Raw genomic sequence first — 19,940 nt, forward strand, 5'->3', positions numbered from 1 at the left:
TGGAAAGGAAGGTGCTGGAAAATACACCACATGTCTGTTCATATTTCCATGGCCCAAGCAAGTTATATGGTCATGTCCCAATTTAGGAGGATAGAAAAGTTCAATCCCACGATGGCAGATTGTATAATGTTTTTAGGAAATAACTTTCTTCTCCCCTTTTCCCCAGGAAGAGAGTAAACTTCCTTCCTCTACTGATTTTGTGACTTGCTTTGGTTGACGCCGTGTGGGTGGAAGTGACAGCACACTGGCCTGGAGCAGATGCTTTACAAGGCATCTCAGGCTTTTACTCTCTCTTTAGAGCTCATGCCATCCAGCGAGAGAAGAGCAGGCCCCCAGGAGCCATTGCTTCTTTTTCAGACTCCTGGTTTGAGAGACATATTACACTGATCTGGAGCCTGGAGCAGAGCCCAGAAGAGCTACAGCTGAGCCACAGGCCAATCACAGACTTGTGAGCAAGAAATGTTTGTCGTTATGAGCTAGTAAGATTTTGGATGGTTTGTTACTGAAGCAAAAGCTGACTAATCCACCCATCGTGGATTAATCCTTCCTTCTAAGGGTTTCTTCCTTCTACTCAGAAGGAAGAAAAAAATGGAATATTGGTGGGTAGCCCTAATGACCACTGCATTGCCTTTTAAAGGAGGAAGTGATGTGAGTATTGCAGATTGCCTGCTAATAAATATAGAAGGAATGATGCCACTAGAAATCACCATTTTGCCATCCTGAAATAATTAATTCCGGCAGTTATTATCAGTGAATTTGGAACCATTAGGTGAAAGTTTTTTTAGGAAATAGAATGTTTAGATGATGCTAAGTATCATCCTATAGATTACTTCCTGTTTGAAAAGGGTTAAATGTACCTTTAAAATATAGAGGGCTGTTGGCATCAAACTACCTCATTGATAGTGGACCACTCGACATTGTGTGCCTGTTGGTGTGATGCAATGTGAAGCAACAGCATTGCCTTTGAAATACCATTGCCTAAAATGTTTCATCTGTATTTAATCAAGACTTTAGTCCAGAGTTCCACTATACAGGGAATACAGGAGACACAGGAGCATGTTAAACAATGCTGCAAGAGACAATGCATCAGGAATATGGCAATTTTATAAGGTGATTGTTAGAATTTCTTCAAAATTCCCACGTCACGGGTATTAAAAAATGTATGTGTGTGTGGGTGGCTGTTCTGGTTTAAAAATAACAAAAGATATAAAACAAATGTAGTGCATAAGCTTTGATTGGATTCTAGTGTGAAAAAACTCACTATAAAAGCAATTGTTCGTCTGTTTGGGAGATTTGACCGTATGGCCCAGTAGTTGCTTGATAACAGGGTATTTTTGATAATATTCCTAGGTGGTGATAAAGGTATCAAGGCTCTATAGAAGACTTTTTTCCTATAGGAGATGTATGCTGAAGTATTTAGTGGCTAAATATCATGATATCTAACCCAGTTTCAAATGGTTCAGTAGTAAATTTATACAGATAAACACCAACATAATGTTTACAATTCAGGCAAATTGTTAACATTTCTTGAATCTAAGTGATGGGTATACAAGTGTTCATGATCTTATTCTTTCAACTTTATATTTGAAATATTTTGTATAAAATTTTTCATATCAAAGACCTGAGGGTGGAATTCAAATCTGTGCTCAAAATGTCATCCTGATCCAGAAATCTAGCAAGATAAATGTGACCTCAATTTGTTTTCTTTTACTTGCTTCTGAGCCATTTTATTTTAGGGGTTCTGAGCCTGAACCATTGCTGCTGACCTTCTGCATCCTCCATTTTTTTCCCTTGTACAAAGAAGCATCCATTGATTTAGGGAAGGAGATCAATAACCGCACTTTACTTGACTTAACGACCCACCTGGAGAAACCATATTTTACTGGATAACCTAGGGCTTCTCAGTTTGAAATAAGCATTTATATACAAAATGCACAAACTTGATGTGTTATTATTTTCCCCATATTCCCAGCTCTTCTGCCTCATAGGATGAAGCATTTCTCTTCTTCTTTATAGTTAATGTCACCTTTGCTCCAGGGCACATCCTTTCCTGATGCCTTTGGGACGCTGATCTGATCTTCTGTTACTCTCACTCTTTCATGAAATTTCTTTTGACACTTGGCCTTCAGCCTAACACACAAACACTCACTCACACACACACACACACACACACACACACCTGTCACCTCCATATAAAGCATAGTTTATTTTTCTGTTATCTACTAAGCCTCCCAAGATGTATTGACCTATTTCTGTTCTTCCCTTGGCTGCAAAATTTCTGTTAACTACTGTCTATAAAAGCTATTGCCATCCCTAGCTACTTATTCATTATTCTCATTCATTTCTGAAACAACTGTTGCTGAAGTAACACAGAAAAGCAACTTGGTAGTGGAAACCAATTTTTCAATTTTCTGTACTCATCTGTATTTCTTTCTCTACAATTTCTTTTAAAAAAAAATTCTCAGTACCTCTTCCATCTTAAGTTTTTTTCTCTGCAGCATCCAGATTTCTTACTACAGTTTCAGAAGCTGCCAAGTGACTATGGAAGGCCTGAGGTGCACAGGCCTTTTCCAAGCTGGACTGGTCACTTCATTGGACCCTTTCCTATCAAACCCAAGGCCACAGGAGTTCTGTGAACTCAGGCTGCTGTCTTCTTCCAGGCTCAGTTTTCCTCTCTCCACTTTAAACCCTTTGTGCTCATGTGTGTTTTTCCTCTATTGCCATTCTGTTGTCTTATGCCTGGGCTCCTTTTCAGTGTAGTCCTTCATACTGACTATCTGTGATGTTTCCTTATCTTTGATTTGAGTTTGTCCTGTTATACTGTCGCTTGGGTCTCTCTGTCTCAGATTCATTCATAACATCCTGAAGTCCACGGTTTCACCCTTGCATTGCATTCAGGTTCCCAGAATATCACATGGGGCCGAGTGTAATGGACACCCACCTTTCTGATAAAAGGTAATCATGCACAACAGCAGTTTTGCCTAATAAACGTAGTTCTTTGGGCTTCTGTGTCTGGTTGGTGGCTTTGTAGCCAATTCAAAGGTCAGGGATAGAGTTGCTTACCTTGTGCCTACAGACCCAACTCCTACAATCCTAGGAAAAAGATATGATTCTTAATTCAGCTTTAAATATCTGTAGAGATACAGGCACTCACATTTTGAGGAGAGGCTTAAAAATGGCATTTCTGTTATCCTGCCTAAAAGAGGAGACTGAGAAGTGTGTTATAGCACTGCACAAGAAGCTGGATTAAAAGGGCAAACTATGCAGGATCCCTGGCTGCCTCATGTGGTCTTTACGAAGCCACTTTCCCAGTCAGACATGGTCCACATGGGCCACAACTATTCTCAGGATCCACTGGAAGAGAATGATCAGGCATCCTGTATGATAGTGATTTATGTCTGCCCTTCTAAGATTTGGCATGAGATTGTACGCTCCCCTAGGGAAATTTGAATAAACAGTCTCAGGAGCCATGCAGGTCAGTTGGGCTAATATTGTGAGCTGGTGAAAACCATCTTTGTCCCACTAACCTGGATTTATAATAATGGTCAAGGCCACACCTTCCAGACAGCTTCACCTGGGCTCCTAGCAGGGATGGCTCCAGAGGAAGGGAATAGAGAATCAGTGAAAGTTGTGGAGGAGTGGAGAAGGAACTTCCCTTTGATGCTCATCAAATAGTAGCCTCAGTCCTAGAGTCTGTGCCCCTGGAGAGCCTGGTGGCTCCATAAAGCACATCCCAGGTAAGAAATGCTCTGTTCTTGAGAAGTAATGAGATAAATGGTCAGATTCAGGTCTACTCAATCCTCTTTTCAACTTTCTTAAGACCACAACCTTGGATACTGGTTCATAACTATAGATTCCACGTAAAGTTGAGTTTCAAGCCATTGGAAATACTTTCTATATCTGGCCTGTTCAGTGACCCCAGCCACCTGCTGAGCCAATGCACACACTACAGGAACCATCCCTATGACGTCACACCCGTAACACTGTGCGGATGACCTTTCATCTATCATGTGGCTTCCTTCTGCACTTGGACATCCTGGCTGGAATCCTATGCTGTGGTAATCCCCAGCACACCTATACTCTCACCAGTATTGCCTACTGTCACAGGCAGCCTCCCTAATTGTTTTCCTTGTATCTGGGTGTTAACAAACCATATAGTCGATCAAGGGAAAGGTCTTTTCACAACAGGATGCAGACTTACCTTCACATTAGAATGTGGCTGTGCCTTTCATTATATGCAGTACTTACTGTTCCTCACTCACAACAGTCTTTGGTGTGTTTGGAGCTGGGCCAGCTAGTGCAGCACGCCCACAATACGTGCGTGAGAGCTTAGAGGCCTCACTTCTGGGTGATGATGATATGTTCTCCAAACAGGTTTACCTCTGTAATATAAGACAAGATATCCTCTGTATTTAATGGTAAGCCCCCAAGACTAAAAGGAATATAGCCCATTTGGGGGTTTGAAGGCACTACTAGAAGATCGTATCCCATTAATCACCTTATTGTCCATTTTCCAGTTTCCTTAAGAAAGATCACCTTTCCCTGAAACTTGGCTACAGCACCAGCATTTTTGTTTTTTCTTTTTCAGGAAATCTTCTCTTGCCCAAATCTTAACCTAACCCAGTACATCATGTCCTCTCTAATGCTTTTTTTTTTTTTAAATAAATTTATTTATTTATTTTGGGCTGTGTTGGGTCTTCGTTGCTGCATGCGGGCTTTCTCTAGTTGTGGCGGGCGGAGGCTATTCTTCATTGCGGTGCACGGGCTTCTCATTGCGGTGGCTTCTCTTGCTGTGGAGCACGAGCTCTAGGCCCACGGGCTTCAGTAATTGTGGCACACGGGCTTAGTTGCTTCGCAGCATGTGGGATCTTCCCAGACCAGGGATCAAACCCATGTCCCCTGCGTTGGCAGGTGGATTCTTAACCACTGCGCCACCAGGGAAGTCCCCCTAATTCTTAAAGACAGATATCACACTATAAAATGAGTACCATCCTATTTCAAGAAAATGCCATCTGCGAAAGCTCTACCCTCAAACGTACTTGTTCATTTGGTTTTGCCAGGGTCATCTGCCTAGGATGGGAAAAATAACTGCTTACTTTTAAGTTTGCATAGAGACTCTACTTTGAGGGGCCTGCATTCTTAACCCTGAGGCATGATCACGGTAGTGGTCAAGAAAAGTTCAGTTCCTGCCAGATGTGATGAGTTATTTTCTTATAGAGATTTGAATTCCAGATGATGTGCATACCAGGTGGTCCAAATGTCTAGATCCATAGTGTATGACAATCCAAGTATTAGTCCTCAATGTCCAGGGGCATAACCCAGGCTTTCAACCCTATTGTATTCATCAGAGTTGATAGAACTCACTCAAAGCAAGGTTAAAAGTGCCTAGTTCAGCACTCTCTAAAAGAACCATAAGTACCTCCAGGAAATTTCTGAAGAATGGAGAGGTCACTATAGCAGTTCAGCTATTTAATTTTTAAAAAATGGCTGTATGACAAAAAATGGCTGTATGCAAATGCCATAGCAGTTTAGCTACTTAAAAAATGTGTCTGACCACATAGGTGCTCAACAAATATCTGTTGAATGAATGCATAGATGAATGAATGAATAAGAGCTGATATGTAGGTCTTATGCTTCTGTCGGGTGTCAGTCTGGTGAGCCCCTAATGCTAATTTCCTATCCCTCATATGGTCTGTCACATCTTCTTGTACCTTATATGTGAGCTGATACCATGTTGGACATCATTGCACGAAGGCTCAACGATTGTTGTTGGGAGTGGTCCTGGGAGAACCGAGATATTACTTTATTTGCTCCCGGCCCTGGAGCTGGGAGATTATTTGGATTCCATAGTAGACCTGCCCATGCCTGCTCTAAGAGCCTCATGTGGTACTAATGTGATCATTATTCTAACCAATATCTCTGTCAGCCACTTCCACTGCCCTGATTTTCTGGCAAGATTTGTTTGCTCACTCAACCCTCTGCTTGGCAATCTGGTTAAAATTGCAACCTGAACCTCACCCAAGGCTATAAGAATTTATGGGCTCAGCTGGCATTTAGACAGGAATGTTCTGAGTAGTGGTTTTCAGAATCACCCTGAAGAGCTTGTTCAGACACAGCCTGCTGGTGCCACCCCCAGAGTTTCAGATTTATTTTGTCTGGTGTGAGGCCCAAGAATTTGCATTTCTAACAAGTTTCCAGATGTTGCAGATGTTCCCGGTCCAGGGGCCACACTTTGAGACCCACTACTCCAGATGTGAATCCCTTTGAAATTTGGGAAACAAAATAAAGGAAGACCTCCTTGCTTTCATTTCCCTCTACCTGAAATATCTTTGGCTGAGTTCTCAAATGCATAGAAAAACTGTTCAGACTTGACTGGAGAAGGAAACAGGAAACTAAGAATTTGGTGGGAGGAATCTTAAAATCCTGTAATAATTGTGCCTTTTCTTTTCCAGGGTTTAGCACCCAGGTGACAGCAAGGACTACTCCAGTTTCCAAGTGAAACTAGCCAGGGGCACTGTTTCCTTGTTACCTTTCAAATCCTCTTCTTATCATGTCCCACTGTTAACTAACGAAGAGCTTTACATGATTTATCTTTCTACCCTAAGAAGACTAATAGTCATTCCTGCAGCATTGACTCAAGGACTAGTTTGCTGTGGAAAGAGATTCCAGTGAGGTAAGGCCTGTGGGAATTTTTCTAGAAAAAGCTCTGGGGAACCATTTGCTCGTTGAAAAATTAGAAAGGAACAATAGCTGTGGGTTTCTGTGGTGGGAAAACGGGTGGCACTGACTATATTCCACAAAAGGAAAAGCTGTGTGTAGTCCGATTCTAAATCTTCAGTTGACTGAGGGAATAGAAGTTAGCTTTTATTTCACCACAACTGAGACTTTAACAAAAGGAAATGCATTTGGCTGTGGCAGGAATTAGAATATATTGTGCAGAAGTTTGATCCAGACTGAGTTTAAAAGGAATTCTGATTTTCTAGATGTGTTGGTCTGCAGGTGTCTTATTGATGTGAGTTTATTTTTAGAGGCTTTTGACTTCTGGCCGAAGGAGGGAAAAACTTTAGGGCTGGGGATCAGTTTCTAAGAAAAAGACAAGAACAATGGCGTGACAAAATGCCTATGATGTAATATTAGGCTAAAAACAGCAGAGTACAAAACTGTATTATACATTATTCTTGCAACCTAGCAGATAAAACACTTCACAGATTCAGAAGGGCAAGAAGTATAGCTTTTAAACTTTTTTTTATTACACATTTTAATTTCTATTTCTTATAGCATTACATGGCAGAAAATTTATTTCTGTTCATTTAAGGTTGAACCCCATTTTTCCCACAGTTATGGCTAAATTCCTAGAGTTTGAGGAACCAATTAAATCCATGTGACAACTATTCTTTGAAATTGGTTGAGACATCTTTTAAAATACATAAAAGATGTATTTTATTACATCTATTAAATACATAATAAATATCTCTAAATGTTCCATCAGATGAAGTTGTTAATTGTGTTATTCAACTCTTCTATATTTTTGCTGAATTGTTTTGGCTGCTTGAATCATAATTGATTGAAAAAAGGCATGCTGTAATCTCCCACCATCATGGTGATTTGTCAATTTATTTTTGCAGGCCTTTCAATTTTTGTTTAAATCTACTGAGTCTATTTAATAATGTGTGTACATGTTTAGAATTGTTACATTGCTTTAGTGACTTTAGTCTTTATTCATTGCATAGGAACTCTGTCCTTAATGATGCTATTTGTCTTAAAGTCTTCTTTGGCTGATATTAATATATCTGTACTGGCTGTCTTTTGGTTAGTATTTGGCTGAATGTATCTCTTCTCATTCTTTTCAACTTTTCATTATTTTCATGCTGTAGGTGTGTCTTTTGTAAGTAGCACAGAAGTTGGATTGTGTTGTAATCCAATCCGTCATTCTCTTTTAACTGACAAGTTTAATTTACGTGTATTGGGGTAATTGATATATTTGGATTTGGTGTGATTAGCTTTATTTTCATATTATACTTCTTCTATGTTTGCTTTCTCCTTTTTAAACATCTTTTTTTTTTAGGATCGATATTTATATATTTCCCTTGCTTCTTGTTTCATAAGTCCTATGTCATTAACTCTGTGGGGACAAGTCATTTTCTTAGAGTCCAAGTAAATTGCTACCAGATGTTTTCTCACTCCTTTTTTAAAATGGAGGTGAAATTCACATAACATAGAATTAACCATTTTAAAGTGAACAATTCTGCGGCTTTTACAATGTTCACAGTGTTGTGCAAGCACTACTCTATCTAGTTCCAGAATATAACAAGGTCTCTTTTGCTTTGCTCTATAAGGTGTTTTATTAGGCCTCATGCCAGGTTGTTTTAATTTTCTTGAGTTCTGTACATCCCAAGCATCTCCCAAAGGAGATGTGGACTTCCCTAGGCCTCATTCCCTGTCTCGTGAATGTGCCCGGTTCTACCTGATCTCGCTGTGGTTGTTGTTACGAGCTAGTATTGTGTGGCTTCTTCTCACTGATATGAGTCTTGTCCTACTGTTTATTTTATTCATTTATGTTTTGCTTTTTGAAAAAATTCAGATATAATTGACATATTATAGTAGTTTCAGGTGTACTGACTGTTTATTATAGATGCTGAACACTGGATTACAAGAAAACCACAATCCCCAGTAAGAGTTGTTACTAGAGGGCTTCCCTGGTGGCGCAGTGGTTGAGAGTCCGCCTGCCGATGCAGGGGACACGGGTTCGTATCCCGGTCCGGGAAGATCCCACATGCCGCGGAGCGGCTGGGCCTGTGAGCCATGGCCACTGAGCCTGCGCGTCCGGAGCCTGTGCTCCGCAACGGGAGAGGCCACGACAGTGAGAGGCCCGTGTACCGCAAAAAAAACAAAACAAAGCAGAAGAGTTGTTATTAGAGCTCTACCTGACTCTACCCCACCTACAACATGTTATAGTGAGGATGTGTAATTCCCTGGACCACTAATGGAGTGTGTTGCCAGGATCCAGCACCTCCACCCTCACCCCAAATTTTCCCTGATGTTTTCTAGATATTGTAATTCATGAATGTATGTAGAAAGAAGGAGGATGAGAACAGGTGACACTTTGGCTGCTAAAATATCAATATTCATGCCAAGAAGGGTTTGATCTCAGTTCTACTTGGCACAGACTCAATTTCTCTAATCTGGAGGGGCAGCAATTGGGGGAGGGACAAAATGTCTTCACACTTTTTGATTTTGGTTTTGGGTAGTAAAGTATATTAAGGCTTCTGGTTGCACTTATCAAGTCATTACCATCAGCTTCTCACATTCTGGCAATTGGTTGACTGTGGTGTAAGAGTTTTCTTTGCAAATCTTCACATCTATCTTTGTCTTCACAGATAATTTGCTGGAAAGTTGGGAATAGCTGCATCGGAAAATCATCATAGTTCTTTTTCTAAATGATATTTTGAAGTCCATAGGCCCTTGTATACCAAGGGCAGAGCAAGAGGGTCTGAAGGAACATAGAATTGGGGTCTTTTGTGAATAAATGGTGCCCCCCCAATTTGGTGACACTTCAGATTCTGGTTCTCAGAGCTTCCATTGAATAAAATGTTGTAAGATGACTCCTGAAGCAAGTTTTCTGTGGAAGTAGGGCCATGGTCTTGGTCTCAGCCACACTCAGAAATCAGGGAAGAAGCTGAAGGGAAACCCCACTCACTGCCTTGGCCTCTGTCCTGTGAGCTGGTCACTCCCATGGCTTCACAAAGTCACCTGCCCTCCTGGCAGGAAAAACACCTTGGGGTCCTGAAATTCTCTCTTCTTCATAGCTTCTCTAATATGGTTTCCTTTCTTGCTCTCCATGGGGGAATTTAGAGCAGCAGATCTGAATGAATTTCCTGGGTCTGCTTTGAGGTAAGTTGGTAAAGCATTGAGAAGAGCATAACTCACATGACCTGAGTTTAATTTCTGGCTCCATCATATAGAAGCTCAATGATTTTCTTTGCTTCATTTATTTTTTGTTGATGTGATCACTACTTGACACATGTTTTTATTTGTTTCTTCCACTAGAATATAAGCCCCATTTGGGCATGGGGTTTGTTTGTCTTTTTGAATTGTATCTCCATTGCTTAGGACACAGCCTGGCACATTGTCATTAATATTTATTGCATTAGGATTGTTTCCTTTTTCTTCTTTTGCTATCCTAAGTAACTCTGAACTGAGCATCTTCAAATTTTCATCATGTGTAAGTGATGTGGAATCTTCTTTCGAGTTATTTCACAAGATACATCACAAGTGCAATTGTTAAGTCAAAGTCGTAACTATTTTTTGACTCGATATGTATTAATAAATTGCTTTCTAGGATGTCCTGCAAATCAGAGTCTCCATCAATATATTTGTAGTTTTTAACTTTACTAATTTAATAGGCATAAAATGGTAGTAATTAATTAATTTCAATTTCTTTGATAAAGTTTCTATACTTCCTGTAATGTACCCTTAATCCATCATAGAGGAGGAGGTAAAGTATTACTTCCTATTAAAGAAAAACTGTGGGTTAAGGGTGAAGCCGAATCCAGCCTCTGTATGCTGACACCAAATTAAATCTCGGAGACAGAGTTTTGGGTGAAGTAGAAAAGAATAGCTTTATTGCTTTGCCAGGCAAAGGGGGCCATAGCAGGCTAATGTCCTCAAAACTGTGTGACCCACCCTGGAGGAGGTAGTGGGGAGTTTTATAGCAATTGTTCAAAGAGGGCGTGATCATTTCGTGAACATTCTTCTGATTGGCTGGTGGTGAGGTAAGTGGGAGTCAGCATCATCCACCTTCTGGTTCCAACTGGTCTGGGGTCTACTTGCTTGCCGGCAGCATTCCTTCGTATGTTACCCATTAATTTCTCCCTCGTGGTGGGGCTTTCGGTCAGTACAAAACAGCTCAAAGATGTTGCTGTGTGTATCCCTTGATGAGGAGCCAGGACCTTGCCCCAAGGCTGCACTATGGTTTCTCTTGACTGTTTGTTTCTCCCTGGTCTGGCCTCCCCTCCCTTCCCTAATTAGCAACTTCTTGAATCTGCCCGTTGGAACTCAGGGAAGGTCATGGAGGCTGAATGAAGCCTATTTCCTGTAATCAGAGAAATGGGGGACACAAAAAGGCTTTTGTGCCCAGGAGCCCCCCAGGGCCCTTCTCAGTATCAAGGGGAAGAATAAAACAAGTGGGTACTTATTTATGCCATTTTCTCATTTTTCTTTCACATATCTCATCTTTTTCTTGAAGCCTGCGTGTGAAGAAATTTTGATGATTTTTCTTTTCACCCCTAAATCATGCCTCTCTTCAGGTCCCTAGCCAGTTCTAGAGACTTTAACATTTTCCAAAAAAGAAAAGGGCTAGGGAGGTTTCTAGAGAAGATAGAAGAACCTGACTGAGGACCAGAGGTTTGGAAGTAAAGCAGCTGAGCGTGTTGGTGCGTCTGCAGGGGTGCTGGTGGGAAGCTAGGCTGAAGGGAACCCGTGGCAGTTCTGCTGGGACACCGGAGTGTAACCAAACACAGTGTTATAGTCCATTCTTTGTACCAACATTTTCCCCATCTCTTCCATCTCCTGTATTCATTTCTCCAATCTCACATCCACCTTCACGTGGGAGTAAGGGGTGGAGGTGAGGAAATAATCTTGTCCAAAGGTACACGTGTGTTTGCAAGCTCCCTTATCCATGAAAATATTTTATGCTATTAAAGAAAATCTCTTGAAATGGCTTTTTTAAAAGGAAGATAATTTATGTGGCTCGTCTACTCATTTTTAAGTCCAGAGGTGTGATTGACATCTTTGTCAGTATACATTTTTTTGTAAAAATTTAATAGTGCCTGTTAGAAATGGTCAGGACACAATTGGAGAGTTTGGACAACTTTGCTGTTCGTTGGCACAGACCATATTAAAGCAGCGATGATCCCATGACAGAGAAGTTTTTTTGATTTGTATTCAATTGAAAGAAACAGAGACGTAAATGAACAAACGAACAAACAAAAAAACCATTGATTTAACAGGCATTTAATCTAAAGCCTTATTTTTATGTCTGGTAGTCAACCACCTAGGGCTGGTGTAGCAGCTTTGCAAAGCCATCTGGGACTCAGGATACTTCTTTTTTTCCACTTAGTCACACATAGGGTGTGCTTGTTACCTTATGGTCACAAAATGGCTCTTTCTATTCCATGTTAGTGCCCTATTCGAAGCAGTACAAGTGGATGGGCAAAGGGCTTGTCTGTGCCTCCCCTTCCACTCCTTCACAAGCTTTGCTGTGAGATCCTCCCCACAGCTTTTGCTGAGTTAGCACTGTGTCATGTGGCTCTCCCTATGCATCAGGGAGGCTGGGGAAGGTGGGAGCTGTTTTGTAGTGTTTTTCTCTCTCTTTGCTTGCTTGTAAACTGGACACATTGAGACCACATGGGATAATTTTGGAAAGGAAGAGTGAAGATTTAACACTGAGTAACATTCAGTAACACTGAGCTGCCTCAGAACCTGAACATATTGCCTTAAGAAATGTGAATTTGTCAGCCATGTGGTGTTCATCACTGTGGAGGTTTGAGTGAGAGGTAATCATTGGGTTTAGAATAAACATTAAAAAGCAATAGGAGTTCAGGTGATGAAAATGTTTTGATTATAAACAGTGGGGTTGCTTACACATCATTGCGAATGTATTTAGTGCTACTGAATTGTAGACTTACAAATTGTTAAAATTATAAATATGTCATATATATTTTATCACAGTAAAAATATGCAACAAGAGTGATAGCCGTTAGGCTGGGGGAGAGTTGTAAACTTCTCTGGGTAGGAAGGATGTAGAGGACCTAAAATGTAATAAGATGTGGTTCTTTGTCTGGGGTGGATTAACGGTGGTAGTAGGGGTGAAATACTCTGAGAGAGAGTAAACAAAGATTCCCTCGGCCCATCCGTGGTCCCCTTCTGTCCCTCTTTTAAAGGACTGACTAGTACCATTGCCTTCTTTGATGTCTGCTGTGGCCTACAGGCTCACCCCTCCTGCTCTAAGGAGTCATCTTGCCAAATGTGTCAAGAATATTCTTCCCACTCACATCTGCAGGAAACCTGGCATACAGTCAGTATTGATAGGAAAAGTAGAGGCTTTTGGGGTTGGAATTGCCTGAAGTGTTAAGTTTTTGATGACTTTTTTTCATCTAAATTACAAATTATCTCCCAGTTTCAACCTCAGAGCACACTGCTTTCTTCCCCCACCCCCCGCCCCTTTTATTATTTATTTATTTATTTATGTTTAGCATCTTTATTGGAGTATAATTGCTTTACAATGGTGTGTTAGTTTCTGCTTTATAACAAAGTGAATCAGCTACACCTATACATATATCCCCATATCCCCTCCCTCTTGCGTCTGCCTCTCACCCTCCCTATCCCACCCCTCCAGGTGGTCACAAAGCACCGAGCTGATCTCCCTGTGCTCTGCGGCTGCTTCCCACTAGCTATCTATTTTACATCTGGTAGTGTATATATTGTGACTTCCCATTTGCTTCAAAGTAAAAGCCAGATGCCAGATAGTGGCTTATCAGTAAGGCCAGCAGACATCCGGGTTTGCCTGCTTTAAGATTATTGCCCCAGTGTAATTATTAGTAACACCTCTTTTATCCTTACATGGATTGCAATCTGGACAATAAATTATATGGCCCTTCTACCTGTAAGGCCCTACATGATCTGTCTACCCCTCTTTCAACATACTTCTCTGATCTCACCTTGTATTATCTCCCTGCTTCTTGCTCTGCTGTGATCACTTTGGGCTCCTCAGTGATTCTTGAACTCATGCGTGTGCTACTGCCCTAGAACCTTCACAGGAGTTTTCTCTTTCTGGAATGCTCTTCCCCAGATATCTGCATAATCAACTCCTTCAGGTCTTTGCTTAAATTTTACCTTCTCAAGGAGACATAGACTGCCCACCCAATTTAAAATTGCCATCACTCACTTCGCCTGCATCCCTGACCCCCTTTATTCTGTCCTGGCATTTCTTGTACTTATAAGTATACTATCTCACTTACATATATTTGATATTTATACTGTCTCACTTACATATCTATTATGTTTATTGCTCCTCTCCCCGGCTAGAATATGAACTTTTCCAGGGCAGGGACCTTGTCTTTTTTGTTCTACCATGTAGTAAAAGAGCCCAAAAAAAAAAAAAAAATGCCCAGAATGCCTCACACATAAAAGACACTCCATATATGTTTGTTGAATGAGAGAAACAATAAGTGAAAATTTACATGATCTGTGGCCCATTTCCTCAGAACCTTGCAGGGTGATTGGCTAGCTATAAAGAGCCATGGTGTTAATAGCTGATGGTTTTACAACTCATTCGTTTATTCCTAAACTAGATATTTTTTATTTTTATTTCCCAAAGTAGTATTGGAACTTTGTGTGGCATAGGATTTGACCATCTTATTACAAATCATTTTAGGGGCAATTTGCAAGACAGGTATGTCTTCAGGATCCTTAGAAATAATCCCACAGAAGCAACTATCTGTTTTATCTAAGAGAAAGGCTAATCCTGCAGTAATGGTTCTAAAAGTAAAAAGGAATTGACATTGGCACAATACTCTGTACTTTATAGAGCTCTCTCAATCTTACTATCTTATTTAATTCCAGACCAGTCTTGGGCTTCTCCATTCATTGACTTTGTTTGACCCTCTTCTTATTCCCCCTTGAGGGTTTAATTAAGTTCAACCATATTCTGTCAACTGTTCCAGTTTCAGTGAAATCTTTTGTTATTATAACAAGAAATTATTCTCTCAAATTGAAAACAAAAACAAAACCCATACCCCAAACCACTCTCCTTTTTTTGCCAGAGGGGAAACGCTCCTGTCACTGCGGTAGTTTCTTTCCATCTTCTCCTCGTGAGCCTTTCAGATCTTCTGACATTCAGCCCATAATCTTCATCTTCGTATTCAACATTGACATTCAAATGCCCTGAATGATGCAGATCCTATATCCTACTTGGGGAAAGGTGAGAAACTTCATGAAACAAAAAGAACATGTAGGTTTTCTCTGTTAGCTCTGCTTAATATGTAAGAAAATTCAGGATGAGGTAGGGCTATCTGTTACCAACTGTGGGAGGAAATACTAGCTAGAATAGATTTCATGTCAAACCTCCATTGCTTAGTTGGGTTCCAGAATAGCTCCTTCGCATCCTCTTGGTGTTGCTGTGGGCGAATTTGGGAGAGGGAGATGATTGGTAAGGAATTGAAAGCTAAACCTAGAATTTCTTTTCATGTTTTAGATCTGATTTTCAGGGAAGGCGTTCTTGCCTCTTTGCAGCCAAGAGAAGAAAAATATCTGTACGGCAACCGAAAGAGGATGGTTTAGGAGCGAGTTCATCTTCTCTCGCGTTTCAATCAGTGGTAGACACTAACTCAGGACTCTAGGAAATGATTGGTCCATCCATCTTACTCATCTATGCCCGTCCCAGAACCACGAAGTTATGAATCGAGGACTAAGCGAACCTACCTCCGTCTTATCTTCTCCAATTCTAAACTTGGTGAGGTAGAGAGATGACTCTCTCCAGATTGACCCGGGCAAGCTTTGCTGCAGTGACTGACAGTCTCTCTGAGATGAACACCAAGGTGATGATTATCATAAGCCCAGCACAGTAGACAGGGAAAATAAGACATGGTAAAACTGTGAGCATATGTGATACCATCCAGCTAACATATGATGAACGCGAGTATACTCCCTGTGCTACATGTGGATGAGACAGCCTACAACAGCTGGAATACACTTTGGCCTGCGGGGAGGGTAGGTCTGGAAACCAAGTGGAGCTAGATCCAATGACAGTGATCTCATCCATGGGCAGTGCCCTTTAGATTTTATGAAGATTTTCAGTTCAGTTATCTCACTTGAGCATAGGTCATAGAGCAGTTGTTAATAGCCTGGTGTTACAGATAGGACTCAGATTCAGATGGGTTAGGGAGCTCATGCAGGGCCACAGAGCCAAGAACCAGGTCATTGACTTCGGCCCCCTCTTCACTAAGCATGCTGCCTCCTCTATGGCTAGAAGGTATGAAGAAGGATGCATGTATCCTGATTCACTGTTGTAGAGGAACATTCTGGACTGATCTAGAGCTTAGGCATAAACACAAGCTTAGCTTCAGGAAGGGTCTTATAGTCACATTTCTGCTTATCCCTGCTTTCCCCTTTTGTAATAGGAGCATGCAGGATTTTATCAAGTTATCTGTAGCCTGAGTGTCACTCTCCTTCCTAATTCACATATTCCTTCTTACCTTCCTCCCTATTTCCCTTTTCTTCTTCCCTCCCTCAAACATTCATTAAGCATATTCTATGTATTAGGCACTACCTAATACATAAAAATCAGGAAAACAAAGATGAATAAAATATTGTGCTTTGTTTCAAGGAATATGTGGTTTATAATGGGAAACAGATTAAAAAACAAATTGCAGTAGAGACAAACAGTGGTGGCCCAGAGGTGAGAATGTTTTATGGGGGGAAGATGTGGGAAGGTTTGGAAAGGCTTCATGAACATGGAGAGTCAAATGAGTGGGGTCTGGAGGGGTGAGTTGGAGTAGCTCAGACATTATAAGGTAGAGAAAGGACAGTCCATGTTTCTGTAAAGAGTTTACCTATAGTGATGCATTCTGACTTTTACTAGGTTTTATCTACCAATTCACTTTTTATGTATTGTGGACATGTCCTGAGGGTTCATAATTTGATGGCAGAGTGTGGGTCCCTGGTTGAAGCATAGACGATTTCCACGGTAGAAGCCAAAATAAATGGCTAAGACTGGGAGTAAGAATTACACTCTGCTCTTGTTTTATATCCCCAATGAAGGAAATTATTAAGGCCGATGTGTAAATGTAAACACTGGTGGGGGTATCACTTGAAGCCAGTGTACTCTTTGACATTTCTTAAATCAGTCTCCCTTAGTTCAGCCTAACCTTGTTTCTAAGGTTGTGCTTACCTGTTGCCAGGTTAGAATCCTACTTTAGGCACACAAGGGTAAGACTAAGTGATCCTTTGGCTTTTCTAAGGAGCATGGGAGGAGCCCAGAGCTGTAGGAAGTCCTTTACTAAGGAAAGTAGTGTAGGACATGGCAGTGAGGACCTAGCGCACCAGGAAGATGTGGTTGTGTCCCTGCTCTTGATTCAAGCAGGTGATATGAAAAAAGAAAAGTCGTTAATATAATCAGACACAGAGTGATATGGTAGGTCTATGGGAGAAAAAACCAAAACAAAACAGGTCTATGAAAACCTTGTGGAACATGGTTGTGAGCTGTACATTATAGAGATGAGTCAGAGTTTCAGATCCTAGGTATTTCACCTACATCAGCTTTCACCTCTGTTTCATTGTATCCATCTAGTCCTATCGCCGCTCCTATAGGAACTTTTTTTCTCTGAATAATAAAATTTGCACTTTGTCTTCTGACCGCACCTTCATGTCTCTCTATCCTTCCAGTTCTATCACCCAGTTGTCCCTGCCCTTTGTCTCCTTCTGCTTCATCTGGATCTCCAGTTTGGGACCTGTTTTCTCAGTGCCTGTTAGCCCCACCTGTCTTCACTGATTTTTCTATGAAACTTGAATGGCATGGCCCAGAACTTCAATAACTCTTCCCCTTATCCTTAATTCTATTGTTCAACCGTCCGCTGCTGCAAGATCCTAACCGTCTGCCTTTTTTGAACCTACTTTGGGGTTACTGAGCACTGGTGAAAAGAAAAATCACGTAACATGAAGCTTGTGTCATCATATCTATTTTTTAAATTAATTTTCATTGGAGTATAATTGCTTAACAGTGTGTTAGTTTCTACTGTACAGCAAAATGAATCAGCCATACATATACATATATCCCCTCCCTTCTATACTTCCTTTCCATTCAGGTCACCACAGAGCATTGAGTAGAGTTCCCTGTGCTATACAGTATGTTCTCATTAGTTATCTATTTTACACGTAGTGTCAATAGTATATATTTAAGATTCCCAAACTCAGCTGGGTTTTCACTTCTCAGCAAACTGAAGTAGCCTCTCCCCATTATGCCATTGTTTTCCTCCATAGCATGTGTCACAAACAGAAATTATTTGGGGAGTGTATTTGTTTCTTGATTGTCTTCCTCCACTGAGGCTCTGTGAAAAAGAACCTTTGTTTATATTATATGCTCCTCTACTCCCGGTGCCTGGTGCATGACAGATGCTTGTTAAACAAATGAACAAGCCTCAGCTTGGATGTCACTATCTCTAGGAATTGTTCCAGAATCCCTGCCTCCTATCAAGTCTGAGTTAGGGATTTTTCCCTTAGCACCCTGTTTCTCTGTCATAGCATTTTCTGTGCCATATTCCCATTGCCTGTTTACGTACCTTTATCTTCCTCTGCATCAGCGCCCTCCAGTAGGACTTTTCACAAGGCTGGGAATATTCTATATCCGTGCTGTCCAATGCAGTAGCTACTAGGCGTACGTGACTATCGAACATTTAAAAAGTAGCTAGAGACTTCCCTGGCAGTCCAGTGGTTACGACTCTGTGCTTTCCTTAACTGCTGAGGGCCTGAGTTCAATCCCTGGTCAGGGAACTAAGATCCCACAAACCGTGTGGCATGGCCAAAAAAAAAAAAAAATGTGGCTAGTGTGACTGAGGAAATACACTTTTGCTTTTATTTGATTTTAATTAATTTTAAATTTAAATAGCCACACGTTGTTCATGGTAACCACGTTGGAGAGCACATGCAACTCTAAATTTTAAGCTCTGTGAGGTGAGGGACTGTATCTGTCTGGTTTTCTGTTGTATTTTACAGGGCCTGGCATATGACAGGTATCCAACAAAAAGGGCATATAATCCATAGATTTTGTGTTGCTTAGAGGTTGATGCCTTCTATGGTGAGAGGGAGGTGGAATGTGAGAAAATTCTGTTTCAAAATGGGTTGAATATTTGTGCTGATGATTTTAAGAGATTAAGTTCTTATTATTTTGTGTGTGAAAGGTCTTCAAATGTAAGCTAGCAATAGTGGCTAGGCTTCAGGTAGCTGAATTTGTGATAGAAATGCTTCTCCTGTCTCAGCTCTCGACTATGTCATAGGAATTTTTAAAAATGTATTTTCATAAATTGTCTGAAGATCTACAAAATCAGGAAAATGAAGGAGACCCCTCCTGGGAATGAAAGACTACCTCAGGATGAATTGAGTATTTCTTTTATTTCTCTTCTATGGATGCGTGGTTGTAGCGCCTGCGATTCTTGTGTTAAGAGAATTGATTTGCCAGTCTAGTGATGTGAGCTAACACTTAGTTTGTGCCACATAACAAGCACTATTCTAAGTGTTTTCTATGCACTGATTTATGTGATTCTCAAGTGCTACTATTATCTCCACTTTAGAGATAAGAGAATTAAAGCAGAGGACTAGTGACTTGCCCAGTGTTACTCGGTTCAGTGGGGAAAGGAGGATTTGAACCCAGGCACCCTGGTTCAAAATCCACTTTCACTTATGTTGCCTCTTGTATAATCACTTGTGTCTCTCTATACTTCTCATAACTCTAGACAGGTTTGCTATGGCTGTGAAATTTGTGTGTGCATGTGTGGTGAGTGTTTCCTGAAGAAGGTAGTTCTGTGTTGCAGCCTGGGACGTGAGGGGACCGGAATGCACAAGGCCTGGGGTGATGTAACCATGGGCCAGTGGAAAAGAATTCACCTTGGGATTAGAAGCCACTGTGTTCTCACTTATGGAGTTTTGGGAAATGTTACTCACCTCATTTGGTTATGAAAATTACATGTACTATGTATTTGAAAGGGCTTTATAAAGTGTAAAAGGCTCCATCAGGGTGGGTACCTAAGAATATAAAACATTGGCACAGTGACCTTTAAGGAATGCCAGATCTCAGAGATAACACAGCTACAGGACTTAGTGGTTTGCCTAAGATTTGGGGAGAATTCTCACTTTTCTATATCCTGCAGTTCAAGGGTTCATCCTCTTGG

General features: G+C 41.0%; 1 long non-coding RNA gene across 1 annotated transcript; it reads left to right on the forward strand.

Annotated features, from left to right (window-relative positions):
* Positions 1–5,655: 5,655 nt before the first annotated feature.
* LOC111167056 (uncharacterized) lies at positions 5,656–17,449 on the forward strand. The gene is made up of 3 exons (XR_016393551.1): positions 5,656–6,673; positions 14,823–14,980; positions 15,254–17,449. It is a non-coding gene; the product is annotated as an uncharacterized LOC111167056 (long non-coding RNA).
* The last annotated feature ends 2,491 nt before the right edge of the window (positions 17,450–19,940 follow it).

Source organism: Delphinapterus leucas, chromosome 1 (genome assembly GCF_059928025.1).
Source record: "Delphinapterus leucas isolate spDelLeu-1000000601 "Yukka" chromosome 1, BTC_Dleu_Yukka2, whole genome shotgun sequence".
In the NCBI taxonomy this organism is placed as follows: domain Eukaryota; kingdom Metazoa; phylum Chordata; class Mammalia; order Artiodactyla; family Monodontidae; genus Delphinapterus; species Delphinapterus leucas.